This window comes from Bombus vosnesenskii, unplaced genomic scaffold (genome assembly GCF_011952255.1).
Source record: "Bombus vosnesenskii isolate JDL3184/JDL3185 unplaced genomic scaffold, Bvos_JDL3184-5_v1.1 scf7180000014579, whole genome shotgun sequence".
In the NCBI taxonomy this organism is placed as follows: Eukaryota; Metazoa; Arthropoda; class Insecta; order Hymenoptera; family Apidae; genus Bombus; species Bombus vosnesenskii.
This window is the reverse complement of record NW_022883531.1, coordinates 310,264-322,447: the sequence shown is the minus strand read 5'-3', so window position 1 is coordinate 322,447 and position 12,184 is coordinate 310,264. Positions and strand designations below refer to the sequence as shown.

General features: G+C 44.2%; 1 long non-coding RNA gene across 1 annotated transcript in view; it reads left to right on the top strand.

Moving 5' to 3' along the window:
- LOC117240286 overlaps positions 1–12,184 on the top strand; it is a 122,089-nt gene that overhangs the window by 105,630 nt on the left and 4,275 nt on the right. The window contains exon 3 of the long non-coding RNA XR_004494648.1: positions 11,113–11,337. This is a non-coding gene — a long non-coding RNA (uncharacterized LOC117240286). The remainder of the gene's footprint in view (positions 1–11,112; positions 11,338–12,184) is intronic.

Here is a 12,184-nt window from a genome sequence, read left to right as displayed (position 1 = left end):
GTGTGCCTTTCATTTCGTGAACGCTCACCCTTCGTTCGAATGAGCGGAGAGAAGAGATGAAAATTTTCGTAGCTGTACGAATTTCATCTTCGTTGAATACTCTATTATAGGGTGTAAATTAGATGTGACGCGAGAGGGGCGGAGTTTCTTCGATCTCTCAGTTTCTTCAATAAGAGCTGATTAGTCGACGTTCGGAACGTCGAAGTTACATGCAAGTTAACGAAGTTAAATAAATTCTCTCGTATACACACGCTCGTCACAGTATTCGTACGCTTGTAGACACCTTTTACGAATATATCGCGTGCGTTGTACGAAACATTTCGAGATTTCATCGTCCTTGCGAGACTCGACTATCGCGATTACGTTAATCAACAAGTCTGAAACCAATCTGAAAGTACGTGTTTAAAAAAATTTCTCGAAAAAGTATTCGAGCACTTAGTTACCTGGATTACGATTTGACGATATATCGTTCTATCGTATGGATAGCGATACGGATACGAAAGTTCAGTGGCACCAGAAATGTCGACTCGTTAAAACTCATTCGAAACGTTTATCATGCCTAATTCGTTCACCAGACTCGTAATCCCTCAACAGGTGATCCAAGAATCGCTTGCTCCTTAATACATAATCAAACCGTGTCACCCTTCGTTCGAACGATCAATCCACAGCCGCGTTTCGGAGAATCAACAGCATTCTCTTAATCAATTCATACTCTCTAGAAGACTACCCCTTGCATAGCGTGGTATTCGGTCGATCATCAATCACTTTTCCTTCGAACATCCGTCCCCAAATTGAAACGGTAGGGCGTAGGCGGAAAAAAAAGAGACTGCCTTCGAGCTGCGTCGGCCAAACAATTTGCACGGGGTGTCGGTAATGATTTCGGACGTTATCTACCCCAGGGCGAAATTTGTCCTGGTTGCTCGCCATTCGTCATCCACTGCACGGCTTCTTTTATCGCGGTGCAAAACGCGGAGAATCGCGAGCGAGCAACTGCGAGCCGGAAGTCGAGGATTCCGGACTCTCGAGACGCCCTTTTTGCTGCGCGCTGACACGCTGAAAATTGATGATCGGCCGCGAGTCCCGCGGCTATTTTCGCTCTCACTTCGAAGGGTTCCAGCGGACGCGGCCACGATTTCTTATTTAGGGAGCTTTTCAAGCCCGTGTCATTTTTCACGCATGCCTCGTTTCACGATATACGCGTCTGGCGTCCAAAGTCACACCGACGTTCTTTCTTCTTCGAATGGCGCAACGTTTCATAATATTTTTATATAGAATGCTTCAAGAAGTTGGGGTTAAGCTTTAAGGGTGCGCAATAATCGTCAAGTTTTTGCAGCCGGCGTATTTTTCTGCTGACACTGCCAGCTAGTCGAAACAATAAATATTTAACGTCGCCATAGTGGCACCATTCGACTTTCAAGTATCTTGCCGCTTTATCGTTACAGCATTCGTGTACGTATAGAGTTATTCCACTGAGTTTTACTTTTAACATTGTTTAAATAACGATTCTACGAAGAAATGTGGCAAAGTGCTTTCTGCTCTTTCCACGAGTGTACAGAGTATGCCACTGAAGTTTAATTCCAACTTTTCATAACACCCTGTATAGAAAAAGGTGAGCAGAAGTCGAAGGTAACGGAAACGATTTCGAAGGTGGAGAGAGCCCGAGTTTCTTAGGGGATCCGATGAACTTTTGACTCGGAAAAATTGATAATCCTGTCGGTTCCACGACGCTCCGATCGTTCGTCATTCTTATCCGAGGCTCGCTGTACATCGAGATAAACGATCCACATACTGAAAACGATTTGATATCCATCTCCGCTGAAGTTTACGTTCTTCGGTAACCTCCCTCGTTTCCGAGAAATTTCAATTTGTTAGATTATTTTCAATACGAGAAGCTTTCGAACGTACGGTCCATTTTCATTTCTCAGAATACGTGTGATTCGAATCCCAAATTTAAACGTATCTTGTATTATTCGTAAAGATGCTTTTATTGCATTTTCCGATCCAAGACAGTTAGGACGGAGCCAGGAAAACTGGTTTCGATCAGAAGGCCATTCGGCGACTCTCTTCTGGAAATCCAAGCGTCGCGGGAACGCTTTTCGTAAATCTAATAGCGCAATTCCGAAAACGAGGCAGACCGTGAGATCGAATTGGCTGGTAGCCAGAGACGACGCAGAGCATAGGCTCCGTTAAAATCTCTCATCCTCCGTACTCGCACAAGAATTTCCTTACATCGAAGCGAATGGCAACGCCCTCGTTGCCATTTATAATTCAAAGTATCGTCGTTTGCGGGCCGAGAAACGGCCAGTGTCGCGGCCTTCCGGCCGATGTGCCGCTAATTTCCAGCGAAAACGCGAGCTGGCAATTTATTATTTTAATCATGCGCGCGAGTCTGACACCATCGCGCCGGAAATTGCACGGAATGCACGTTCGAAGGCGCGCCGGAACGTTTCCGCGGGGGACGTTTAATTAAAGTTTGTATTAATCGATGCTGTGGCTACGGGGTTCTAACTAAACGGGGGCGCTGTCTAAACCAGATTCCAAGCTTTAAGAAGTTCTCAACTATCCCTGATCGAAAGCCAAAATACAAAAGTGTTGCGACGCTTGTCGTACAAAACTTTTGTGTTCATATCGCTTTTACTATATTATATATAAAACATTTTGAAATTTCGTTAAAACTATAATAATACGCGATTATACTACGATCAGAATGGAATTATATTGTAGTTTCGTGTAACATAATTGCACAAACATAATTGTTTGAAATAAAATTATAGATTTCGTATAATTGCCTAGCAATAGCAAAGGTATGGTTACTTTAGTTTCTTTTATCGTTTTGTCACGTTATTCTACGACCTTGATGTTACTTTCGGTTAATATCGAGCGATATTTAAACCAAACAAATTAACCAGGCAAATTAAACGAAACTTGAGAACAAGTTTTTCAAGTAGGAAAGAATCGCTCGTAAGTAACTAAACCATGATTAAATACAGTGTCTGCGTGTTCCAAGGTAGCCACGGAATCATGTTTCCAAGATTTACGTTGATATCGCGTCGTATAATTCCGGGACCGGGTTCCGAACGTTCGTGTCGGACCCGGACGTTTTATGAGTTTAATTTGGAACACCACGCGGGACAACGGCGTTTCGGTTTCCACGGAAATTCAGCAGGAAATTTAGGACTGGGCCATCGAGAGGCCAAGAACTCGCCGCGACGACTCGAATTTGGCAACAGCTGCGGTTCCCTCGGAAAACATTCGCATCGCACCGTTACCTTCCTCCTGTTAAATCTACTCGGTGTATCGTAATTAAACAGGTTATCGTTAGCCTTGCACATCGTCGTGACGTTGTTCGAAGAAAGCTCTCGCATTACCATTACGACTTCATTACCAAGTATACGAATATTATGACAAGTACAATAGTGTGCGAATACATTTTCTAGCCACTATGCATGTGTACGTGTTGCAGAGACGAACCACTCTGCATAAGCGACAATGATCTTGCCCATACGCTTTTTCGTTTAACGTACGAATCCTAACGAGCTTCTTGGTATAACAAGAACATGCTGGTATCGCTAGTGTGTTAAAAAGCGGGAGCCACAAAAATTCCCACTTGTGTAGAATCACTCAGATACAGATACAAAAACAAAAATATAAAGATTCTTATATATTTATTATATTAAATATTATATAGAGTCGTTTGTTATCAGCTTCGTTTTGTAAAGAATAAAGAGACTCTCCTGTTAGTAAAAGTATATCGATACATGGAGTTTAGAGAAAGAGAAAGAATGACGCGCGAAATATTCGAAACTGAACGATGTCTGATCAAGCGCGTCCCATTCTACTGCGGCACCGGAGGGCGACCGCTGTCACGTCCAGTTAATATTTCGATTTCCGCGGCGATCGTTAATTCTGCTCGCGTACGCCACGGCCAGACTGCCCGCGGCTTTCTTCCGTGGAATAATTTTTCTACCCCTGATGGAGTTAATGTTTCGTCCGGCCGCTTCGAGCGATCTCCAGAGACCATCGTGCTTTCCCCAAATCGACGATTCGGCGAGCAAGATTAACAGGAAAGAAAAACAACGGATTCTCGTTCGAACTATCTACCAAGAATCCACGGAACGTTAGAGAAAAACATTGCCAAGTAATTCCACTCCCTTAAGAGCCTCTCGAATAAAACCGAAGAGATTATTACAATAAGAATCTCGTCAATTTGATATAATAAAATCTATACTTTTCTCGACTGTATCTGTCGTATCGTTTCGTTATCGTTTACATCAGTTTTGATAATAATATTACTATCGTATTTATCGTTATTCGGTATCATGCACGCTACAAACAAATTTATAACGTAGCTGATGGTACGTTAAAGTGGAAAAACTGACAAAGATCGTCGTCTAATATTCTTGTGTCTTTCTCCGGTGATATTGGAACGCGAACGCGGACGAGTAAGAGTTGGGAAAAATATCTTTCTGTCCATTTTCCTCCGAGTCGTTGGAGTTCACGACGACGTCGACAACGATTACGACGAGAAAAGAATACAAAAGCGAAGAGCTCCCGGCGAGCGAGTTCTACCGGTCGCTAATTTCCGGCGGCTCTGTCCGGCCACGAAAAAGATCATTAAAGTTCGCGTTACCATCCAGTTGCCGCGTGCTCGCCGTGAAAGCGGCCGAATAAGAATAGAAACCGTGGGCTGGGGAGATAAAAGACGAAAGCTGGTGAGACGTTTCAGCCGCGAGGCGGAACTTAATCCCCGGGGCCGGAGAAATTTCTTCGCTGTCGGAAAGCGCCCCGACTGCCAACCAACCAGCCAGCCAGCCACTTTCCCTGCAAATGCCCTTGGCGAGCGTCTGGGAAATTCTCCAAGTTAAGCTGCATCAAGCTCTCCATTTTCGCCTACTCCAGGCCCTCTCAACAGGTTACCTGAGTTTCCACTGCGAAACTGCATCCCTTGGCCCTCGCCCTTTTTCTTCGTCCCTTCTCATCGTTCTACCTTTTAAAAGAACGAGCCAGTGTTCCTCGGAACAAGGGGGATCCAGCATAGACGAACCTCCCTTCTTTCTCTTCGCGTATCTTCTAAAACCCGACTACGTCAAGAGTCGTCGTCATAACGTCAGCCCATCTCCGGCTATATAACGAACCTAAGCCCAACCTAACCCCTACCTATGCACAACCTAAATATCCCTCTTGGATTTCTATTCTAAGCAGTATTCCAGGTGCAGGAAAAATGGTCAGGATGCTTGCTGGAAAGTGATACGATAAGAGGAGGCTCTTTTTTAGCGCTACGTTGCTTTAATCCTGAATCTTATCGCTTTAGCGAATCCTAAGAAGCGCAAATACGTGCACAAGTCTCGAAACTTTTGCCTTTTAGTTACAAACCGCTGTACTTTTTGTAATCGTAAATTCTGGTAGGTTTTACGCTAAAGGGTGGGAAGTAAGAAGGGTTGGATGCTCGCGCAGAAAGACTTTTTTCAGAACGAACTTGGCGTTTTGTGGCTTACTCGGAAGCTTTCTCGAGGAAAAAAAAATGAAACGATAATTGGAGCGGGACGGCTTTGTTTTAGCCCCTGTCGGCATTAAGGGGTCAGAGTTAGCCCTCGGCAGAGTCCTCTGTGCATTACGATGCCCTTTCTCAGCCTTTTTCAGTCTCTTTCGAGCAAAAACGCCAAATTAAACGTATCTTGTTCTACGCACCGGCAACGAATTTTTACCAAACATCCTGCAAAATACGCAAATTACATTTAAGTTTATATCCGGATATTCCATTCGTTGACTTTATTTCGTAATCTTTTCTTTTTCTCTGAGACAGTTAAGCTTCGTTTAGATTAGTCAGATTACCTGACTCGGAGCAATTTGTACTGAAACTTCGTTCGTTCTTTCACGTTTCTACGCCTATTATACGTATTGTGCGAGTATTAGAATATCGCTTGGCCTGTAAATAAGTTTCGGCGTGTACCAAAATCGGCACACGTTGCAGACACCGTAGCGAACAAGGACGAACCTATCTTCTTCTCGATCTCGTTCTCTTCCGTTTCCTCCTCCTCCTGCGACGGTGTGCGAGAAGGTAAAATCGTTTGAAGCAGCTTCTCGAATTCCTCGAGCTTGTCACCGTCCGCATTCTGCCGATTCGGCAGCGTGACGATCGTTTCCTCGCGCGCCGTCGAATTCTCCGAACCGCGGACGCTCTCCGCGCTACCCTCCGAATCCAACATCCTCCCCGGGTCGCTGGGACAGTTGATGGAAGTCTCAGGACACGGCAGACCCCTGGAAAATATCCACCGGTACAATGCGACACGCACCAACTACTCCGAAAGAGAATCGAGAGGAGAGAAGCTTCTCTTGCGGATACTTTTCTCTTTTAGGGTGCAGGGATCGATGAGAGGGTATATGGAATATTCCGCCACTGTGATTCGTCGTTCTAGAAGGTCTTTCGTGAAGATTCCGGTAATAATGTTTCACGGAGTTTGTTAAGAGAAATGGAAAGACATCTTCTTATATGTCAAGGTATAGAATGACTCGGCTTGTTTCTGTATACAGCGACTCGCGGACGTATCCGAACGCCCTTCAAAAGAAAATAACTTTTTTTAAAATTGGACCAAACGACTTAAGTTTGTCTGACTAGATGACACGTACAAAAATTTACCGGAATCGCGAAGGAGAAAGGAATTTTTTATACCAACCACGCCCATTCTGCCGTCTAAATTCGCAAAATCTATCAATAGTAAGACAAACGACGCGGATTATAGTAATTCCGTCCCCGACTATGTTACCGCGAAACCATCTAATCATCCGTAGACCGTGTTCTCGTAAAAGCGTATCAACTACCTCGTGCCCTACGTTGCTTGGCGTAATAATTTTCAGCTCGTTTTCCAAGACACCGCGTTCTCAGGGAACGAACTGTAGAAAAACAGAGGAGGAAAAAGTTGGTCGACAAAGCCGTCACGTCTTGGATGTTAGCGCGGCAGCCACGGAAAATTGAGCCATCCGCATTCATATCCACGTGGGTTTACGAGCGCGCCGGTGTTCGCGTTCCGCCTTCAATATTCGAATATTATTCGAGGCTTGTATGCAGCCGAATCGTTCGTTCCCCGTTCTTTTTCCTCTCGGCCTTTTCTAATACCCGCAGCCGTCGCAGGAGAACGGAACCTTCGATCTGCTGACGTCGAATCTCTCTCTCTCTCTCTTTCGTTTTCGTTTTCTTCGCTTTTCTTCGACCTCCGCGAGCTTCCCTCTCGTGTCTGCAGCCCCTTCGACTCGAGAAACACTTTGCCTACGACGTCCTCTTATCGCGTGTCACGACGACTTCTCGTCATGCGAGAACGTTCGAGAAACAAGCCGAGGCACATCGACGGGATCGAAGATCCCTGCCTGATGGAAGTTTGCAGTTCGCTTGAGTTTAAGGCAAGAAACAGAGGGAGACACGCGTGGGAGGATCGAAAAGCGAAAGTTCGCGTAGCTAGGTACTTTCTTCCGTGTTACCGTGTATTTCTTTCGAAGCAACAATTTATCTTTTTACGGAGACTGCCTTAACTCGGCGCCTTATCACTCTTTCGCAAAGCTTCGGCTATTTACTATCATCGCACCATGTCGGAGAAACGTCGAAACACACTGCATAATTTCTATATCTGATACCGATGAACAATTTGTTTTTACGTAGCTCTGTTTTCTGATAGAGAAATTGCGGCATATTTGGAATATCGGTTTGTTTAAATTGCTCGAAGTGTGCATATGAAACTTCAAACCTGTTTTCCAAATGCGATTCTTTTATCAGTTTACTCGCGAGAACATCGCGATTTCGAAAAATCAAACAAGTACGAAATCTTCGTCAGAATGGAGTCTTCAAAAATTCTGGTATCCCTCTACCCTTAGAATTAATTATTGTGGTTTTCAGCCGCCAATCGACGAACCATCGAGAATACGTACGTCGTCTTGATAAACAATCCCTAGCAACCAGGTGTTGCCTCGCGATGGCATAAACATTTTCCAACCCTTGTCCGCGAGGGTCTCGTCCATCGAGAAAGAAAAATAAGAATCGCTGTACTCGTATCGAGCTCCGGGTAATAAATACAAACTGGAAGCGGAAAACGGCCGATCTTGTGCCACTTTATCCCTCGTTCCAGTGTCTGACTGTCGTTTCTCCCCGTGTTGTTTACGTTCCATAAACCACGAGGAAGCTCGTTCGTCGAATTCACGAGAAGACTGCTCGTTCAATTTTTACCCGAGTTTTTCCAACTTTGGTCGTTTCGTAAAAACTCACCCCCGGTATGTTGCTGTGTTTTTCTGTTTGCGGATAGTAGCTGCGCTGGACACCTGCTCCGCGAAACACTGACAAAACAGCGAATGTCCCTCGTGGCGCCACTTGCCAACCCCTTTTCCAAACAGAAGGTAAAAAATGTTACGCGGTACTACGCCAACGTTTGCGCCCCGATGAAATTAGCTACGATTATCTTGAAATACGAATCTCCATAATATCGTAGGCTTTTTTATTACGTTACGAAACAGTTTCGATTGTTTCAAACTAAAAGCCACTGTGATTCAGCCGATAATGGGAGCACGAAATTTAACGAAGTACGTAACGTAATAATTATATTTTTATTAATTTTTACAATGATTGATTTAAATAATAATAGGTTAATTATTCAGATTAGAATTATGGATAATAAAAGCGATACATAAAATCGAGTGTAGAGCCACTTAGAAACCGACTCAAAGCTAAAATTATAATTTAGAAACGATATAAGAGCGACGTGGAAACTACAAACGAGATAAAAACTTCGATTTCGTATAACAATCATCGAGAACAACGAATTTACACTTTTTAAGAGCTGAAATCGATATCACAACCGTTTCCAACCGTCGGTTATCATAATTTACAAATAGATTAAACGAAGAGTGGTACGTTTCACAAATTCACGCAGCATTTTCGATGAAAAGCATATAAAACCGTATCCTTCGGCGAGGAGGAAAAGAGTACAGTGGCGAGTCGATAAAATACCGCCTAATTAAAATCTGTCTAATGGAATCTCAGGGATTTCCACGAGGTCGTAGTATATATACGTCGTAAAGTTTCGCCAGTCGAGCCCCATGCATAATTCATAGCCATCGCGAGGATGCTGTTCGCTTTCCGTCGAGTTTTTCGCCATGGTTTCCGCGCGACATGCTCGAGATAACGCGGACGTCTCTCTTCCTGTCATCTTCCATTCTTTCTCCGTTCCCTTTCCGCGAAGAGTTTCCGTAGAGGGGTGTCTTGGTGGAACGATTCCCGTCGTCACGCTGCGTAATTTCTCGGTGGAATCGCATTACGAGGGCTGGTTTCTGATACAGAGACAATAATTCAGCCGCAGCCGTGAGCCAGCAACGAGGGAACGCTAATTCTCAGTTGGTGTTCCATGCACGGGGCAATAGATCGCACAGATTAAAGGATTAAAGTGATGTTACGTGCGTGGTGCCACTCGGTATTTATCTTTTGTTTATCTTCAACGCGTCGGGATTAATCGAGTATGGTTTTACCGATTGCCAGAGAACAAAGATTTGCTTTAAATTAATTCCGAGTTTGGTCGAACGGTTGTTTGAACCTTCGATATTCCCTAAACCATCGAGGACGACCATGCGGTGAAATAATTGATAAAGTAGAACAGTTTCAAGACTGCGGTGTAAGGATGCAGAATTCTACCGAAGCTGAATTAACCGAACGCGTATCGCAAATGCTGCTTTTGCGCAAAATTATGCTTCGAGGCGAGTAACTCGTCTTTTCAGCCGAGAATTTTCACCAAGTATTTCTCTGTGTCCTTGATGAAAATCGCTGGCCGCCTCGTTATCGTCGCCGTCGTTAGATTCGCTAAAGACGGCAGCAGCAAGGTTCTCGCAGCTCTTATCGTCATTCTGCCTCGATCATCCACTTCTAATCATTTTCTACTTGTTCTTGTCTCAAACGTTTCGGCTGTCTGTCCATCGTTACGTATATCGTGTTATGCTGATACGTCGTTAAACGCGTGACGATATCTGATACGTTCGCTGTGGCGAAAACTTGCAGAAACAACCGTGTACATGGTCCTTTATCGCATACTGATGCGGCTGATACATAAGAAACGCGAGTGTCCGAGATACCGAGGAGGTCGTCGAGGGTTCAAATGAGTTAACTCTGTCATGCTACGCCTTTACCGTAAGAAAGAATTCGGTCCAAGCAGAGTTTAAACGAAAACAAATGGATATAAAAAAACTACCCCACTAAGGACAAGTTTAAATAGTAACAAAGTAAAAATAGGGTAAGGTAGGTTAGATAAATAAGCGATTAGTCGATCAAGGAACGATAGGTATGATAAGTATGGAAGAACGAATGAAAGGAATTGCAAGCCAAATCCATTTCCAGGCAGATGAGACCGAAATTGAATAAATAACAAGCGATACTATCTCGCTGTATCTCTTTGATATAATATACCTATAAAAAGAAGAAAATATATAGAATATCGTATTAGGGTTATCGGAAAATATCGTCGACGCAGTCTGACGTTGAATCGATGCTGCGTTACGGACGACGAAAAATGAATTATGTACGACAATCCAACCAAACCACGGTGATTACCCTCAAATGAAACACCGAGAGCAACTCGAAAATAGGATATTGTTCATGGAAATAAAACGCTGTCGTGTGTATGATCGAATTTGCAAGGAGTTATTCGTTTTGAACTTTCAAACGTCAAAGCCCGAAAATACCGTCGATGATGTCGTTTATCGTCAACAACTGACGCGGCTTGGGTGGTGCAGCTGGGCAAAAACATCGTGCAGTTGCAAAGAAAAAGTAAAAGAATCGGAGAACTTGACAGGGGAACTTTAGCATATCCGCCGTACTCTCCAAATTACCTACGGTACAACTTAAATGGCGAAGAATTTTCAAATTACGAGAATGAAAGAAATGAAAGAACTGAAGGTTTCTAAAAAGACGCCGTATCGAAATTAGTTTCCAGACGGCGAGGACTCGCAGAAAATGATTCCCGTCTCAGCGATTAGGTGTATCGCGTTTACAATTGGAAAAATTTCAAGAAACTTCGAAAAACGATTTTACCATCCTTGTTACACACCGCTACCACGTAATTGTCCATTTTTCCAATGAAATTGCAGGACCAGCTGAAGAGGCAGAAGAAAGGAACAACGAAAAAGCATCGCAGAGGTGCAGAATCCGAAGAATGCTTCGTCATCTTGAAGAACCGCTCCAGAGATTCATGCCGGACGTAGACAAATGCGCGGTTACCGATCCTGATTCCACGATATAGCTGGCGAAGTCAGAAAGTCAGGGACGTCGATTACAAAAGGAATCCGAAGGATGGAGTGACGACGAGCCTCGCGGTAATTGGATTTTTTCCCGCTTTCGAATAGCAAGCAATTCATTAGGGGTCTGTTTGCGCGGCGTGGTTCAAGAACCCTCGATCAAACCTCTTTCTCTCTCGCTCCGTCTCGGCCGAAAACGAGAGTGGAAATTTACACGTGCTCCTGGTCGCGAACTGGCTACTCAAATAGGCCTTTGTGTACAGCCGGCCGGTAAACACGGATGCCATTAATTGCCATTAATTCGGCCGCGTTATGGAGAAGTTTCGACGAACCCGCCCACTGAAAATTCAGACTTCTCCAACCCCTTGCACGCCCTTTCGTAGCCGACGTTTAGATTGGGTCGGTTCCAGATACTCCGGGGTCTGTCGAGAGGCTACGTCGCGCTTGCCCTTCGACCGACTTTGCCGAAACGTGCTTCTCGAGTTTTGCAGCTGGAAATTTACGTTAGACAATCGCGCGACCTCCAAATTTTCTAAACTCAAATTAGATTTGAGAATTCTCTGGATTTGTGAAATACAGTTAGAGAAACTGGGACATGAACGCCGAGGATCCCTAGAGATCGTAGATTTTGTAATTTGACGGTATTGCGAGCTGTATCGAGTTTACGCGAGAAATTTCCAAGTGTCCGTTTAATTTACAAAGTTGCTACTAACGCTGTGAAAGAAGCTCTGATAGCGCTAAAGTCTGAGAAAATAAGAAGGCGAAACGGTGATGCAGTCTACCGAGATAACCATAATCGGCGAAGGGCATGAAATTAAGCACGGTCAAAGTCTTCCATCCCTAGCTCGTACGTTCTTTTTCGAGCTATTACGACGAACTGGCTCCGACCCTGACAATAATAACAGTAACAATAACACGAAATCGT